Source organism: Crocodylus porosus, unplaced genomic scaffold, assembly GCF_001723895.1.
Source record: "Crocodylus porosus isolate Cpor-Errol unplaced genomic scaffold, CroPor_comp1, whole genome shotgun sequence".
NCBI classification, from domain to species: Eukaryota; Metazoa; Chordata; order Crocodylia; family Crocodylidae; genus Crocodylus; species Crocodylus porosus.
In genome coordinates, this window is record NW_017728949.1 from 57,577,869 (window position 1) to 57,593,143 (window position 15,275).

Genomic DNA, 15,275 nt, shown 5'->3' on the forward strand with positions numbered 1-15,275 from the left:
CGGCCGGGCCCTGCCGAGAGGGGCGGAGATGCGGCGGCCGCGCCTCCTGCCCCGGAGCCGGGCTCGCATCCGCTGAGCCCCAGCCACGTCCAGCGCTGGGGAGACCAGCCCCGAGGGGAGAGGGACGTGTGCCGACACACGGACCTCGGGTTGCAACAAGGCCCTAATCCGGCCCCTCGCGGACCGGCCGTGCCCCCTGGGCCGGCAGCGGCGCTTCCTTCTCGCCCGGGTTGTGGCTGCGGAACTACCCCCGAGCAGCTCCCCTGCTAAAGAGGGCGTTTAATGCGGTGTGAAACCTGCGGGTTTGTCTGGGGGATTTATTCCGTGTTATGCCGCATCCTGGGAAACGCTAGCACTCCACCTTCGGGCAGGGTGGTGCCGTGGACCCGAAGGGCAAGTGGGAATCGCTGGTCTAGACCCAAAGGTCGAGTATTAATGCTGCGCCGCACCCTGGGAATCGCCGGTCTGTAGACCCAAAAGGCGAGCGCTGAAGTCGAGCCGCACCCGGGCTGAAAACCACTGGTCAAGTCTCTTCCCCCCAGGTGGCAAAACAAGATGCCTAACAAAGTGGAGCTATTCTTGTCTTCAGATTATCAGAAATAGTTTCTGGTCCTGGTCTAACAGATACAGGCAGTGGGGTTTGCGCACCTCCTGCCTGCTCCTTCCTTCCCGCTCACCCTGAACTAAAGGAGAATCCTAAAAAGTTCAGGTCGGACGGGACTTCAGGCGGTCACGTCTAGTCTGACCCCCTGCTTCAAGCAGGACTGTCCGCAACCTGGCAGGGGAAGCAGCGTGGCCACGTAGGCGAGCTCCCCAGGGTAATTGTCTCTGATATGTCCTCCATAGGAGGTCTATCTTGAGCAGATTCTTTTTGGTATTGGGTGGTGGAACTGGACTGTGCTCCATCCACTCCATGCATTGACCTGGTATTGCAGTGCTTCCAGGACCGGTGCAAAAAAAAAAAAAAAAAAAAAAAAAAAAAAGTCATCCCAGCCTGGGCTTTGTCAAGCCAGGTCTTAAACGCCTCCAAGGATGGAGAGTTTACAATCACTCTGGGTAACCTGTTCCAGTGCTTCACCACCCTCCTAGACGGAAAGTTTTTCCTAATATCCAACTTAAACCTGCCTTGCTGCAACTTGAGCCCGTTGCTCCTTGTTCGGTCGTCTGCCCTCGCTGAGAACAGTCCAGCTCTGTCCTCTTTGCAACCCTCTTTCAGGTAGCTGAAGGCTGCCATCAAATCCCCCCTGTCTTCTCATCTCCAGACTAAATCAGCCCGGTTCCCTCGGCCTCTCCTTACCAGTCATGTCCCTCAGCCCTGAACCATTTTCATTCCCTTCTGCTGGACTCTCTCCAACTTGTCCACACCCTTTCTGTAGTGGACGGCCCAATACTGGACGCAGGACCCTGGTGTGGCCTCACCGGTGCTGAATAGAGAAGAATAATTACTTCCCCCCAATCTGCTGGCAGTGCTCCTAACAATGCAGCCCAGAATGGCTATTTCTGGGGTATTTGGATTTTTCCATGATGGGATTGTTCCTAAATCACAAAGGTAAAAAGTGGGATCCTGCTTCCCGTCTCACTGTAAAGCAACGTTTCATGCTCCTGACAGCCAGACGTGACCTGCAGGACGGGAGCTGTCTGACCTGTGTAACTCCCTCCCTACACCAGCAAGCCTCTTCTCCTCTTCGCTCAGGTTGTTCTGGAAAGCAGGTATCCAGCAAGTGCAACAAAAGCTATTTCAGCTAGCACTCAGTTGTCCATGCTACCAAGCAGTGCTAGTAACTGAACTGATGAGAACGAAGTCGCACACAGTAATCTAGCACACAGTAATCTAGCATTGTATCAGCCCCTCTCGTCTCCATCCTGCCCTGATCTATACACATGAGTATCTATCTACTCCTTGACTTCAGAGGGTCGGGGCTACCTCCACGCAGCGCCTGGCAGGATGTGGGGAGCTTCAGACTGTGCAACCCACAACTCCTGGGATTGTTGTTCATTCCTTTTTGGCCGTTAGGAGGAGAAACGAATGACAGTTATTTTTCTGATGTAATTGCGCTTGTTTTAAAGGAATGTCAATCATTTTGTATCCCTGAGGACTGCAAGAGATAACGATCTTTTTGGCAATGGCTCCAAGCTTTTGTTGGCCAGCGCTCAGCCCCAAAAATCTCTCTCATACAATCCCAGTGCTTGTTCCAGCTTGTATCCCTGGGCCCCTGCTTCTCTACCCATATATGCCTTTACTTTTGGGGGTGAAACATGCCTGTGTTTGGGGTGGAGGTTGTTACATTTTCAGCTGTCGGGTTCATTAAAGCAGGACAGCTGAATTGCTTGTACAACTGTCTCGGAGGAAGGACAGCAGTCGCACCCAATAAATAACAGTACAAGGTATATGGTCAGTGTTTAACTAATGGGGATACGTCCCCACAATACTCACATGCAAGTATTACAGTAGCATCACCTGGAAGGAAACTCAAAGAATCATTGTGTTTGAACCCCATCACAAATTATTGCACATCTCATCCTAGCACGTAATGTATCTTATAAAGATGCCTTATATTTATATCTTATAAATATAACTGTACCTTGTGAGAGATTGTTACAGCTTCAGCCTACAACCTTCCCCAGCACCTCCTACCTGCTTTCCTGCTGTTCAGAAAAAAATAAAATAAAAAATTACCCACCATACATTGTCACATAAAGCTATTTTTAAGGTAAACAGATAACATCAGGGTGTTCCTCAGATTAATATGAACAAACGTTCCTGTCTGCCAAACTCCCACTGACTGCAATAAAAGGAGCAGTCCCCTAGGCAGGATACCTACAGGAGAAAGTCTGACGGTAGATGTTGGGGGATGCTGTTTAAATTTAAAACAGCCACACCAGTGTAATAACTGACAGATGCTTCTCATGATTAAATCACTATTTATTTTTAGCCCCTTTTGTTTTTTTCTAATGCTTTGTCTAAACAAAAGACTACACGTTAATTTTAGTCATCTTGGTGGGAAGCCACAATGTTTTTGTGGTAACCAAAGCATGAAAAAGCTACCTACGCACTCCATCATCATAAAGTCTTAGCATGTTTCATTTGCTTTGGGATGGTCTCTTGCACTCCTAAATGCCTTGATCTGTATGATACCTCCTTCTCGGCATCCTGTCATCTCTTGCACAGACTGACTAGCATGCGTGTCTGTGTGGCCTAAGGCAATAATCACCTCAGAGTCCCTACTCTAGCTCCTACAATAGAAGCAGGGACATCTGCAATAGTGCATAGCCCCATGTGCGGGTCTGTAAGCCCCACTGAGAAACGGTATATTAGTCTGGGCAGAGTGCTGTACTTACGTGGCTGTACCAGTGTAGAAGCCAGCGCTTGCAGAGTTGGCCGGAAGTCTCTCAGGCTATTGCTGCCTTGGACCATATAGACATAACCTGAAAGGCTCGCAGTTTCTCTTGCCCTCCACCCACAAACTCTGCAGCAAGGCTTCATTTTTCATTCTAAGTGTTAAGCATCAACTGGATTTAAAAGAGCCTAATCACTTCCTGACATCGCTTCCCCTCTCTGCTCCAAAGCTCCTTCGGAAAAACAAACTACTCCAATTTCATTCCATTCACTGCAAGCTGCCCACTGCAGCTTCTCTGTATTTTGGAGAGAGAGATGTTTGCTGTGCATATCTGTGTGCATAGGTTTTAGCAGTTCACATACGTTACACAGGGCTGCCTTTTGCTCAAGTACTATTTTAGGGGCTTACAGTTTTACCTAGACTACAGCTACTCCCCTGGGAAAGGCCCAGTCTTGTAAATCCTTTTTTAAAGCAGAGATAAAGAAGATTTTTACAACTTTTCCAGTCCCAGAGCAATTGGTGTCTATGTCTTTAGTCTTGCAGGAGGAGTAGTGTGTGTGTGTGAAATATTTTTTTACGTGAGAGACAACTGTGCTACCTCAGTTTTGACAGTCATAGGTTCTGCTGCAGGTTTCACTTGCAGAACCTGAATCTATAGCTCCAAAGTGGTGTTCATGCTTATATATATAATATAAATAAAAAGAAAGAGAGTTGACAAAGAGAGAACTTGTTGATCTTAGAGTAGCAAGATCTCAAAGTGATTATACAATCCTGTCAGGCATAGGTTAAGATGAATCAGTTTTAATTCCTAAAACACAAATTATATTTTCCAGTGTTGAATGTACTTATCCTTCCATGGAAAATACTTGTCTGTACTTTTTTTTACTCCCCTCAGCATTGGAGATATGCTTAGATCTAACTCTAATTAAGCTAAAATCAAACAGTTTTTTGTTTTAATTTTAATGCATAATTGGTCATATTTAGCATCTTCTGAAACAGAGACAAATGTCATGCTCAGAAATTTGAGACTTTGGAAATTGTGGAAAAGTTATATGCATTTGTAACTAAGCAACTAAATTCCTCTCCTTTCCGCTGCTACTGCTAAAAATCCCATCATTTTATAAGTAATGGGAACAGGGTGGGAACCTGGTTTTTTTGGTTTCCAAACAGTTTTAACGTAAGCACAGAAAATATGTCAAAGTGGACTTTCTCGATCTATAAAATTCCTTTTCAGCAGCTTTTTTTATATATGGAGGGTGGAGGTGGCTTCACTATAGGAAAATGCTATTCTCTGGCAGGCATCTGTAACCATCGGAGGGATTATCTGCAACTGTGACCTCACAACCTTGGGTAATTGAATTTCAATTCTCAAGTAAGATGAATGTGGAACACCAACAGGAACACGGCACTGTATGATTTAATCTGTGTGCAATCAAGCCAAACAAATTCATGATTCATTCTTATGGTTCTGTGGACTGCAAAGGATGCAGATAACTATAGCGCATTACAGGCTAGGGAAAAATTAAGGAGAATCATTACAAGCCACATCAAATAAGTGGCTATTACCAGAATTGTTTTGATGCTGGGCAGACTTACTGTAACAGATGAAAGGCCAAATCCCAAAAAAAGATTTAGGTAGAAGATAGGTGCTTCAGGCTGTAGCTGAGATCCTGAAACCCCTGACTCGACTGCATCTTAGGCCTGGAGGCACCTAACTTCCAGGGACACCTTACTGTTTTCTAATTTAAAGTTCACCAGAATGCTGAGGATTGCTTCCATCCAAGCAAAACTCGGGGGCATCCAGTCCCCAAGCCTCCAGGCTTGGACCTGCACCTAGGATGCCCGCCAAAGGATTTGGAAGCATCTGAAGCCTCAGGAGGGGGTGGAGGATGTTTGCCGGTAGTAGGGCCACATATGGTTCTTGAATGACTCATGAATTTGGAATTGATTTGGCTGATTTGACTTGAGACAAAACATTTTTCCTTAAACAAAGCAAAAAAAACCCCCAAAAACCCATGTCTCCCAAGCAGTTCAATCCTGTAAGCATTCTCAGAGAGTGACCAGCATACACTGGTGGGAATGGGCTCTTTAAAAACAGTTTTGTCCATCACTTCCTTGCAAAACATGGTGGAAGGGTACCAACCCTTCTTTTATATTAACTTAGAACATGGAGCACTTGTCCAGGACATGGGAAAGGCAGGTTAAATTAATTCCTTTGTCTAAGGAGATTCAAATACACCTTTTCCACTTTCCAGGAGAGTGCCCAAACACCATACTATAGGCTGTTTGGGATGGACAGACTCTCAACCCCGAGTGTGGAAGCTGTGCTGCTATTCAGAAAAGAACTTGAGTGAATTCCACATCTGCTAGTTGGTGAAGGCTAAAATATACATTGCATTCAAGTCTGCTCCAATTGATCCTAGTCAAAACCTGGGAGCTGCATAGATGCAGCTTCAATGGCAATTCCCTCAAATTAACTGCGACTGTCCCAGGAAAAATTGTTATCATCTCTGCTATTTCATAGGTATTTAAAGTGAGACAATAGGCTTGTACATCTATAGGATCCCAGCATAAAAGACTTTGTCACAGGAGAAATCTGAGGAAGAAGGAGAGAGACAGCACAAGAGAGGGCAGGTGATTGTCTCTGATATGTCCTCCATCGGAGGTCTATATTGAGCAGATTCTTTTTGGTGTTGGGTGGTGGAACCGGAGCTTGCTCCATCCACTCCATGCATTGACCTGGTATTGAGCGCTTCCAGGACTGGTGCAAAACAAACAAACAAACAAAAAACCCCAACAACAACAACAACAACAAAACCTTTCAGAGAGGATTCCTACCTGTGGATCCGAAGGGGACCAAGATGCCTCCCTCCATCCCTGAATGAGCTTCCTGAACCCCAGATAGAAACAGGTCAGAGGCAGAGGAGCAGGAGAGAGAAGGGAGATGCTGGCCCAAATCACAAACCATGCTAGTTATGCCTCTATTTCTTCCCATTTGGTTTCTGGCCTAAACCAAAGGCAAAAGTAGCAGAAATGTCACCTCTAAGATTGTTCTTGGAAGCCCAAAAAGATGCAGATAGATCCCTAAATGGAATTAAAGCATCTGGGTTTTGACTTGGTCATGCCCAAACTTTGTCACCAATCAGTAACAACATATTTATTAAAGATTTGGATGCAGGAACAGAACTTCCTGAGCAAATCTGCAGACAACACAAAACTGGGAAAGACTGCAGACACACTTGTTGGGGTATCTTGTTATATTTTATGCTGTGAACCTGCCTATGATATGGAAAATTACAATATTGTGTAAGCTTTTCTTTTATATTTAGTCTTATTTAATCATAAGTTCTGTATAGCCTCATTATTATCTAAACTGTTCATTTTGCTAGTGTCTGCAATATCAGCTGCCCTTCCCTCTCACAAGCAGCTTATGGCCTTAAGTTTGCTTGCATAAAGTTTCTTTCCTTTTCTATCACTGTAAAAAGTTTATCCAACATAACATAGTAATAGTCTTGTTACCAGCTCAAATTAACTAAACTTGGCACTAACCAGCTGAATTACAGGGATAAAATAATTAAATATATTAATAAAAGGTATTTAAAAAGACAGTGAGCAATGCTCAAAGTAAAACACTGAAAAAAAACAGATTAAAAGGTGTGCTTGTGATGGGTCTGTTAAAAATATGCTAACAAAATAAAATATAAACAGTATGCTAACCACAAAAAAATCCCCAACAATCTAAAAGCAAAAAGTCATCAAAAAAAGAAAAGGTTAAAAAAACCATAAAAAGGGAACAACAAAAAAGGTGAAGTGTGTTGTCATCAGAAAGGCAGTCTTCAACACCTGTGTGGACCATCCCAGTCAACAATGCACCCTTTGCTTTCAAAAATGAACTGGCCATCTTATCTGTTAATCAAAGTAACATCTAAAATTGGGTAAAATTATTGTACTAAATGTTTTTCGCTCTCTAAATATAAAAACTGCTAAAATAATACTTCCACTAATGAAGTTAAACTTTAATGGTGAAACACTAAGTTGTCTGCGTTTGTATTTCACATTCCATTTAAGAGTTAATTGTGCCTTAATCCCTAAGCACTATCTGGTGGGTCAGTGGCCTTAACACACTGGAGGGTAGGAGTAGACGTTAGACAGATCTTGATAGATTGGAAAGCTGGGCTAGAGCAAGTAGGCCAATGTGCTGCTCTTGGGGAAGACTTATCAAAAGCACAAAGACAGAATGGGTGGCAAATGGCTGAATGGCAGCACTGTGGAGAAAGACTTTGGGGTCTTGGTGGAGCATGGGCACAATGTGAGTCTGCAGTGTGATACAACTACAAGCAAGGACATGTTTATGGAGAAGATAAGATGTCATTGCCTGGGCTGACTGCACCAGGTGCCCCAAGCTAGTTACACCACTGTTTGGAAGCACTGGGTGTTGGCTGAAGCCAAGACGTGGGATTTTGGCAGTGTTGTGCCCATGCTTCTGCTGGATTAAAAAAAACCCAGACATTCATGGCAAGAGGATCTTGCTCCTCCACTCAGAGTCAGACCTATCACCACGTTTGGGATCAGGGAGCTCAAGAAGGAATTTTACCCCACAGTTAGATCAGCACAGACTAGGGGCAGGGCAGGGCAGGGGAGAGGGGATTGTCTTCCTTTGCAATGAGGGGGAGTGCAGTCCTCTTCCTTGGGTCGTGCCAGGCAGACAAGGTTCTTTGGGTAAATCTGATAGCTTTTATTAGATATTGGATTTACCCTCAAAAAACCTCTTGTCTGCCTATGTCCTTAGACTAATACAACTACAGCCAACATCCTTGGATCTCTCCAGTGTATTTTAACAAACTACTTCCTGTCTTTGCAGTGGCAGCACATTGGCAGTGCCCTCATCCCCCTGCTTTACCTGTCGCAAGCTGGGTGCTCTTAATGTTTTTAGACTCTGTCCCTGGTAGTTGTGTATGAAGGTTGCTCACAGTTTTAGATGTAGGTAACACAGTCACTTCTATAGCATGGCTTGGGTAGGGATGATCAAGGGCGGATCTAGGGATGTGTGTTGACGCATCCCTTCCAGTAGCTTAATTAGGGTGCTGATTTAGAAGGGGTGGCATCAGCAACACCTGTAGGCCATGCTGGTCCCAGGACATGCTGGGAAAGGTAGTCTGGGATTATCCTTCTTTGGGAGTCTCCGTCCTCCTGCTGCATTTGGCTGCTGCCATGGGGGGCCTGCTTGGAGCTGGGCAGGCTGAGCAGGAAGTGGGGCATGGGTTGCATGCAGGGAGCAGCTCAGGAAGAGGGACCAGGTAGCGTGGCTCCAGCAGCATCTGGTCCTCAGCTGACTGACTCCTTTTCCTGAGCCAGCCAGCAGTACCTACTGCCTGCCCTTTAGGCCAAGGACCCAATCCCGGCTGCACCCCCTCTTTTCAAAATGTCCCCTGGGGATGACCCTGCCTTGACTTCAAGATGATCTCTTGAAGTCCCTTCCAGCCCTCCTTTCCCATGACACTATAATAACACCTGCTCAAGAGTGGATCACCCCTTGTCTAAACTATTTTCTCCAAGTACTTGTCTAGTCTGGTCTTAAAAACTTCCAGGGCTGGAGATTCCACAATCGCCCTGGATAAGGTGTCCCCAGTGATTAACCACCCACATAGTTTGGAAGTTCTTCCTAATGTCTGATCTTAATCTGCCTTACTGTAATTTAAGACCATTATTTCTTGTCCTGTCTCCTGCAGCCAAAGAGAACAGTCAATCACCATCTTCTTTATAACCACCCTTCAGGTATTAGAAGGCTTTCATCAAATCCCGTCTCCGTCATCTTTTCTCTGCACTAAATAGTCCCAGTTCTTCCAAACTTTCCTTGTAAATCATGTTTCTTGGACTTCTAATCATTTTTGTTGCTCTTCACTGGACTATTTCCAATTTTTCTTCCGTTTTCCTTGAAGTACAGAACACAAAGTAGAAGCAATACTCTAGGTAGGCCTCATCAGTGCTGACCAGAGTGGAACAATCACTTCCCTTGATAACCAGATTAGTTTTAATTACCAGCTTTATAGGGGGAACTTTGTCTACTGGTTACGTCCCTTGGGAATGTCTACAGGTTCATGTTTTGGCCTCTGGAGGGCACTCTTATGCTACAGAGTATATAAAATTATGTGATTTATATTGACAGTACATGTGAACCTCCTTTAAAAATAAAGGACTAGATCCATTTATCTCTCTCTCTTTCGGGTTTATACCATCATCACTAATTCCTCTGGAGAAGGAATTGGAATTAATTTAGATTTGCTCCAACATAACAGACCCAGACATTGGAAAGCAACATTTAGTGTATTAATTATGTCATTAGTGCTTTTGCATCAAGTGTAGTCAACAGACTTAGAGGTGCAAAGCACCAAGAGCATTCCTTCAAGCCTATCCAATGCCAATGTCCATCCATGAAGGCCAGGTACGGCTGAATCAGCCTAGGAAGGACTTCACCAATACATAAATAAAAGCAAATCCCTCAATGCAATTATTTAGTTTGAACATATTTGCATCTGGGGAATGCTTCTGCATTTCTGGGTTCCAGCCAGGGTAGGAAGTAGAAGTGCTGTGGTACTTTATTGTGGGGTGGGGTGGGGTGTTAATCTCATCATCTATTTGGCCTACCCAGAAGCACAAAGGATGGTAAATCTAGGGATCAGTTTGTACACATAAGATATGTAGGTGTGAGAATTTGGAATTCAGGGTTTCTGTTCATGGTTGTCAACGATTAACTGTCACTTAGTTTCTCTGTGCCTCTACTTACCTATATAGAAAATAAGGATGCTATTGACAGTGTTTACTTCCCTCACCAGCTTTGTGGTGCTTGACTACTGTTTGTAGTAAGTGTTGGGACAGTGGCACAAAATAAACCTGGAAGGGCAGAGTCTTAAAGCCATTTTTCTGCCCTCCTGATTCTGGGTGGTTCTGGGGATCAATAAGGCCCCAGCATAACTTGGACAGCTCCTCTACATGGATGCAGCCACACTCGTTCTGGTCCTTGAGGCAGCCTATGCAGAGCGGCACAGCCTGCTTGCGGGCACTCTTGCTGGATGTAGCAGGTTTGCTTTTCTTACTTTGACTAAGTCAAACCCAAGGACCACACAATGAGTCTAAGGCAGAGCTAGGTCATGAACCCTTGTATCCTGATTCCCAGTCCAGGCCTATAACCACATGTGTCCTAATGTGTCTATACTGTAGTAGCTAGGCCCCAGTGCATATTCACCCATGGATAACTAGCACTGGACAATTTGGATGCAGGCATAGAGCTAGGTAGAAGCTTAATTCAAGCAAGAAAACAAAACAAAACAAAACAAAACACCTTCCAAAAAGAGTATAACGTGCAGTATTGCTGAAAGACTTCATGTTACAGCAAGAAATTTCCACTTTCCCATTCTCAGCATAGTTAGGAAATGTGTAAGCTCCTGGGATCCACGCTTCGACATTCTCAGTTCAAACTGGAATAACATCTGTAAAATGCGGCCAAAGAGCATCTGTTTTTCTGTTCCAAAAATCACAGGATTAAAGCAGCCGTTTCCCTGCCAAGCTATGCTGCAGAGTGAAATCTGTTCAAGAGGTCACCCTGGTTGCTCCCTTTGTTAGCTTCCTGTGAAGCGAGGGCAAACAGCGAAAGGCAGGGAGGAGTTGTTGTACATTGAACATCAAGGGAAAAAAAAAAACCGTTAACTTTAGACTGAGCTTGATAAGTGCAAAGAGCTGATCTGTTGGCAGCTCAAAAGTGTTCCAATAAGAGCACAGAGACAGGAGATTTATAGCCCAATCATATTTTTCCTTATATCAGTGGGAATAAGAGTTGAATCTGAAGCTCGCTGTAGTCAATGTAAAGGCTTCTATTGATTTCAGCAGGCTTTAGTGGCAGGAGCTGAGAGCTAGTTGCCAGTTTATTAATCCTTGCATTGTCTGATCCTGGCCCAAGCAGTTCTAGATGCAGTGGCTGAACAGCCAGCAATTACTGCATGCTAGACCTCCCCTTACTTCACCCCATCAATAGAGCTGTACTGATTCACAGGAAACAGCTTAGAGAAGAGACCCAGAGTAGAAAGGCCCTACAAAACAAGTGACAGAGTTGGGAATAAAGCATGGGAGTCGTTCCTGTCTCAGAGTTCGCTTCTCTAGCCTGTAAATTTCGAGTTTGCAAAAAAAAAAAAACCCCAAAAGTTGACTCATACTTAAATTAAACCCTGGGAGAAAGATGGTAGAAGAAAAATTGGCAGGAGTTTGCACCTCTGCACCAGTGCTAACCAGGACAGTAACCTATGTCTTGTCACATGTTTTCTGTGTCTTTTAGATTTTAACTTATAGAGAACAAAATGTTCAGTCATTCTTCCTGCCCAGGCTGGTGCTTTGACAATGCAATGGTTGCATGGTTATGTTGTTGGGACAACGGTACCCTGAGAAGCCTGAACCTTTCCCACTCACCTTAAAGAGAGACTCTGGAAGTTAATGAATTGGTCAGCAATAATGAGCGTGAAGCTCTGCATTGCAGCTGCCAAATGGGTTCCTTGTTATCTGTGTAGCGCCTAAGTGATCAACAGTGTTGGAGAAGCAGAAACCCCTGTTTGCTGCATGGCATGTGGGGACTAGGGTGGCCATCTTAGAGGACAATCCGATTGTCCTCTGTCCTCCATTGATATGAAACCCAATGCCTTTACATCCTCTATTTTTCTCTTCAAGAGAAGAGAAATGTGTCAGGACATAAAGGCGTCGGGTTTCATATCAACAGAGGACAGAGTAGCAGAAAACCAGAATGTCTTCTGTGATGGTCACTCTAGTGGGGACAAACCCTGTTGGCCTAGATCAATTTGGCAGGAAGTGGGGCAAGAAGATACTTCTTGTCTTTGCCCCTGAGTATTTTGGTCAGAGTTTGAACTAGGCAATTGAAGCCTTTGGTCTGCAACTTGAGCCCCATATACAACAGGTTCCATAATGGTACAGGGGATCCCCGGCACAGATGAAGTTCCAGGCTTTGATTTTGCATTGTTACCGAAAGGCCAACCTGACTAGGAGGTCACAATAGTCTGAATTTCTGCTTCAGGCACAATCTTTTTCCCTTTCAATCTGTTAGTGTCACAGTCTGGGGGTAGAGGTCCTAATCTGGGCAAGACATTTCTGAAATGGAAGTAGAGACTCAACACTTTCTGTGGGTGGCCCCTGAAAAGTGCTGATGGGCTCAACTGTAAATTGTCTCAAGGAGATTAGGCCTGCGTGCAGGGAGGAAATTGCTGAAAGCAGATAGAGTTCTGGAAGGGAAAGGGAGTCAGATGGCTTGCTGGCAGCTGCAAGAGGCTTCCTGACCCTGGTTTGTTTATTTGCTGAATAGTTGCATCTCCTCCAGAGGACAAAAGGCCTGGCTTTATTTGTGGTGACTTAAAATTATTGGGTCCAGTTCTCTACTCATTGGCTGTGTTTACACGAAACATTTAGGGTGCAGTTGCCTAATTAACTGCACAGAAAAAAACTCAGTGCTATACTGCTGCAGTTTTTCTTTGCACAGCAGTGCATATGTAGATGAAGGGTGCTTCAGTGCAGAGCTAGCTGGCAGGGAAGGCCCTTGCTGAAGCACCCTTGTGCCACAGCCAGCTGCTCTGCAGCATGTGGAGCCTCGTTGCAGCAGCCCTGGGCTGGCAGGCTGACCCCTTGGATGTCCTGCCAGCCCAGGCTGCTCTGACCAGGCTCCGTGTGATGTGCACAAATAAACTCTGGAGCAATATTGTTCAAATGGTGTGCCCAGGAGCTAAAAACTCAGAAGCAATAAGCTCTGCAGTTTATTTGTGGGCATTAATCACATGTGTAGACACAGCCACTAATAACTAGTGTTTAGACGCAGTGTCTTCAGTGGAGTTTATGGCTTTTTGTTTTGTATCAGTGCTATTGGGAAGAATACAGCATTCATGGCCTGATAGTAAAATCCCTTCCCTAAACAGGATGTAGCAATTTTAAGTTGTATTGATATGGCCCGTTCATTTCTTCATATTAGACCACAGCCACAATGTATGTTTTAATTAAATGAGAGATCTACTCTACCTCACAAGATTATGTGAGCCTTACTACATGAATAGTGTACAAAGCCTTAATATTCTCTGCTGGCAGATACTATTGTACATACATGCAAAATACTATCAATGAACTGAGTTTATTTTGTGGTCCATAGTTTGTGAGCATTTTTTGGTGAATACCCTCTTTGTCTGCACTGTCCTGTCCTGATTAGGCTGATTGATCATATGTTATCACATACTGTCTCATTCCTCCCATGTGCTTTGGTCAAACTCAACTAGGTTCAAATTTGTTTAGTCATATTAACTTAATTGTCATGATCTATAGAATGCCAGTCCATTTGAAAAAGGAGGCATTTATTAAAGATACTACAAGCTATCAATATAAACAAGCTTCTACAAAGATCAAGTGCAAACTTTGTCTCCGTTTACCAAGGGTGACACCACGTTTGGAGCTCTTTGTGGTATCCAGACATCTATTGGCTGAATAATGAACTACAAGGAAAAGTGTTATTCATGCAAAGGAGGACTATTTAGCATGGCAGATTATTTGCCCTTGGTAAATGAAGCTAAAGAATACCATACCCAACCGACTGAGATACAGTTTGATTGTGTTGAAGGATTCCAAGCACATAACGGGATGTATTTTTCTTCTGTAGAGATGCTGTTAAATTTTCCTCTCATTCTCTTCTCATGTTTTGTTTGGTAGCTCTAGGGTGTGATTGATTAGACTTTGTGCTCACTGATAATTTGTAATGACTTAAAATAACTGCAAGTAGCAACTAAATGAGAAAACCCTCCTTTCTGTAACATTTTCCCTTCTTAACTATTTACAGACAGCAAACTCTGCAAATGAGCATCTGAACAGTAATGGAGAATCCAGTCATGTTTTTCTCCTTCTTTCCTTCACTAGCTGGTATTTTATGGTATCCAGTCAGGTTTTGTTTCTGAAAATGAGGTGCATCTCATAAGAATGCAACATGTCTGAATTAAATTGTGGATTCCGGTTTGTTTTGTGAGTCTGTTTTCTCTTTCTCCTCTGTCTTCCCTATTGTGTGCTAATTGCCTATATGTATTCACTGTGGAAAGCCAAGCCTAACCCTGACTCGGTCTGTCTGTCTGTCTTGCAGCATTCTGGATGGTTGCTCAGCCCAGGGACAGTGCCTGACATGAAGCTGAAAGACTCTGACTTATATTTAGCAGCTCTGCTTCCTGCAGTCTGTTCACAGCCTCTGATGAAGAAAGTCTGCTGTTTATGAAAGCTGAAGCTATGCATCTCTAATAGTTATCTAGAAGGTGCAAATCTAGCCTGTCTTCTGTCTGGCTGAGAAGCTGCAGACCAGTCTAGGGCCATCAGTTTTGATTCTCTCGACTTCTGGCTCAACTCCATGGGAAAAAACCCTCTTTATATAGAATATATAGAATATCTTTTATTCTATATGTAGAATATATAGAACCCTTACAGGAGAAAGGGGCTAAAGTCTGTATAAATAGCACTAGATAATTTGGATGCAGGCATGGAGCAGGACAAAGGCTCTGCTAGGGAGTGGAGATTGCATTTAAGGAAGGCTGCTTCTCTGCAGAGACAAGGCAGGCTGTTGCCTCATGAAATTTAGGAGAGCTTCTGCCTAGCCTGAAATGCTGACAAGCTCTCAGAGTTATAGAAAAGATGATTTCAGGCTAGGGAGGGCAGTGCTGTCTACTGCTTTTCTAGAAGTAAAGTCCCTGGCAAAGAAACTCATCTGCTAAACCTGTGTTCCTTGCCTTCCTGTCACATTGTCTCTCCAGGGCTTAAACTGGAAGTCTTGGGATGATGTGGAGGCCTGTGGCATTCAGACACACTGGTTCCAGGATCTAGTGGGGCAGGACTGCAAGGTCCCACATCCCAAGGAAGGGCTCAGGCGAG

The 15,275-nt window shown here is 44.3% G+C and overlaps 1 protein-coding gene across 1 annotated transcript in view; it reads right to left on the bottom strand.

Moving 5' to 3' along the window:
- LOC109323059 (tip elongation aberrant protein 3-like) overlaps nucleotides 1–5,114 on the bottom strand; it is a 30,915-nt gene extending 25,801 nt beyond the window's left edge. The window contains exon 1 of the mRNA XM_019554448.1: nucleotides 3,340–5,114. The gene's annotated coding sequence lies outside the window, so the exon portion shown is untranslated. The remainder of the gene's footprint in view (nucleotides 1–3,339) is intronic.
- Between the last annotated feature and the right edge of the window lie 10,161 nt (nucleotides 5,115–15,275).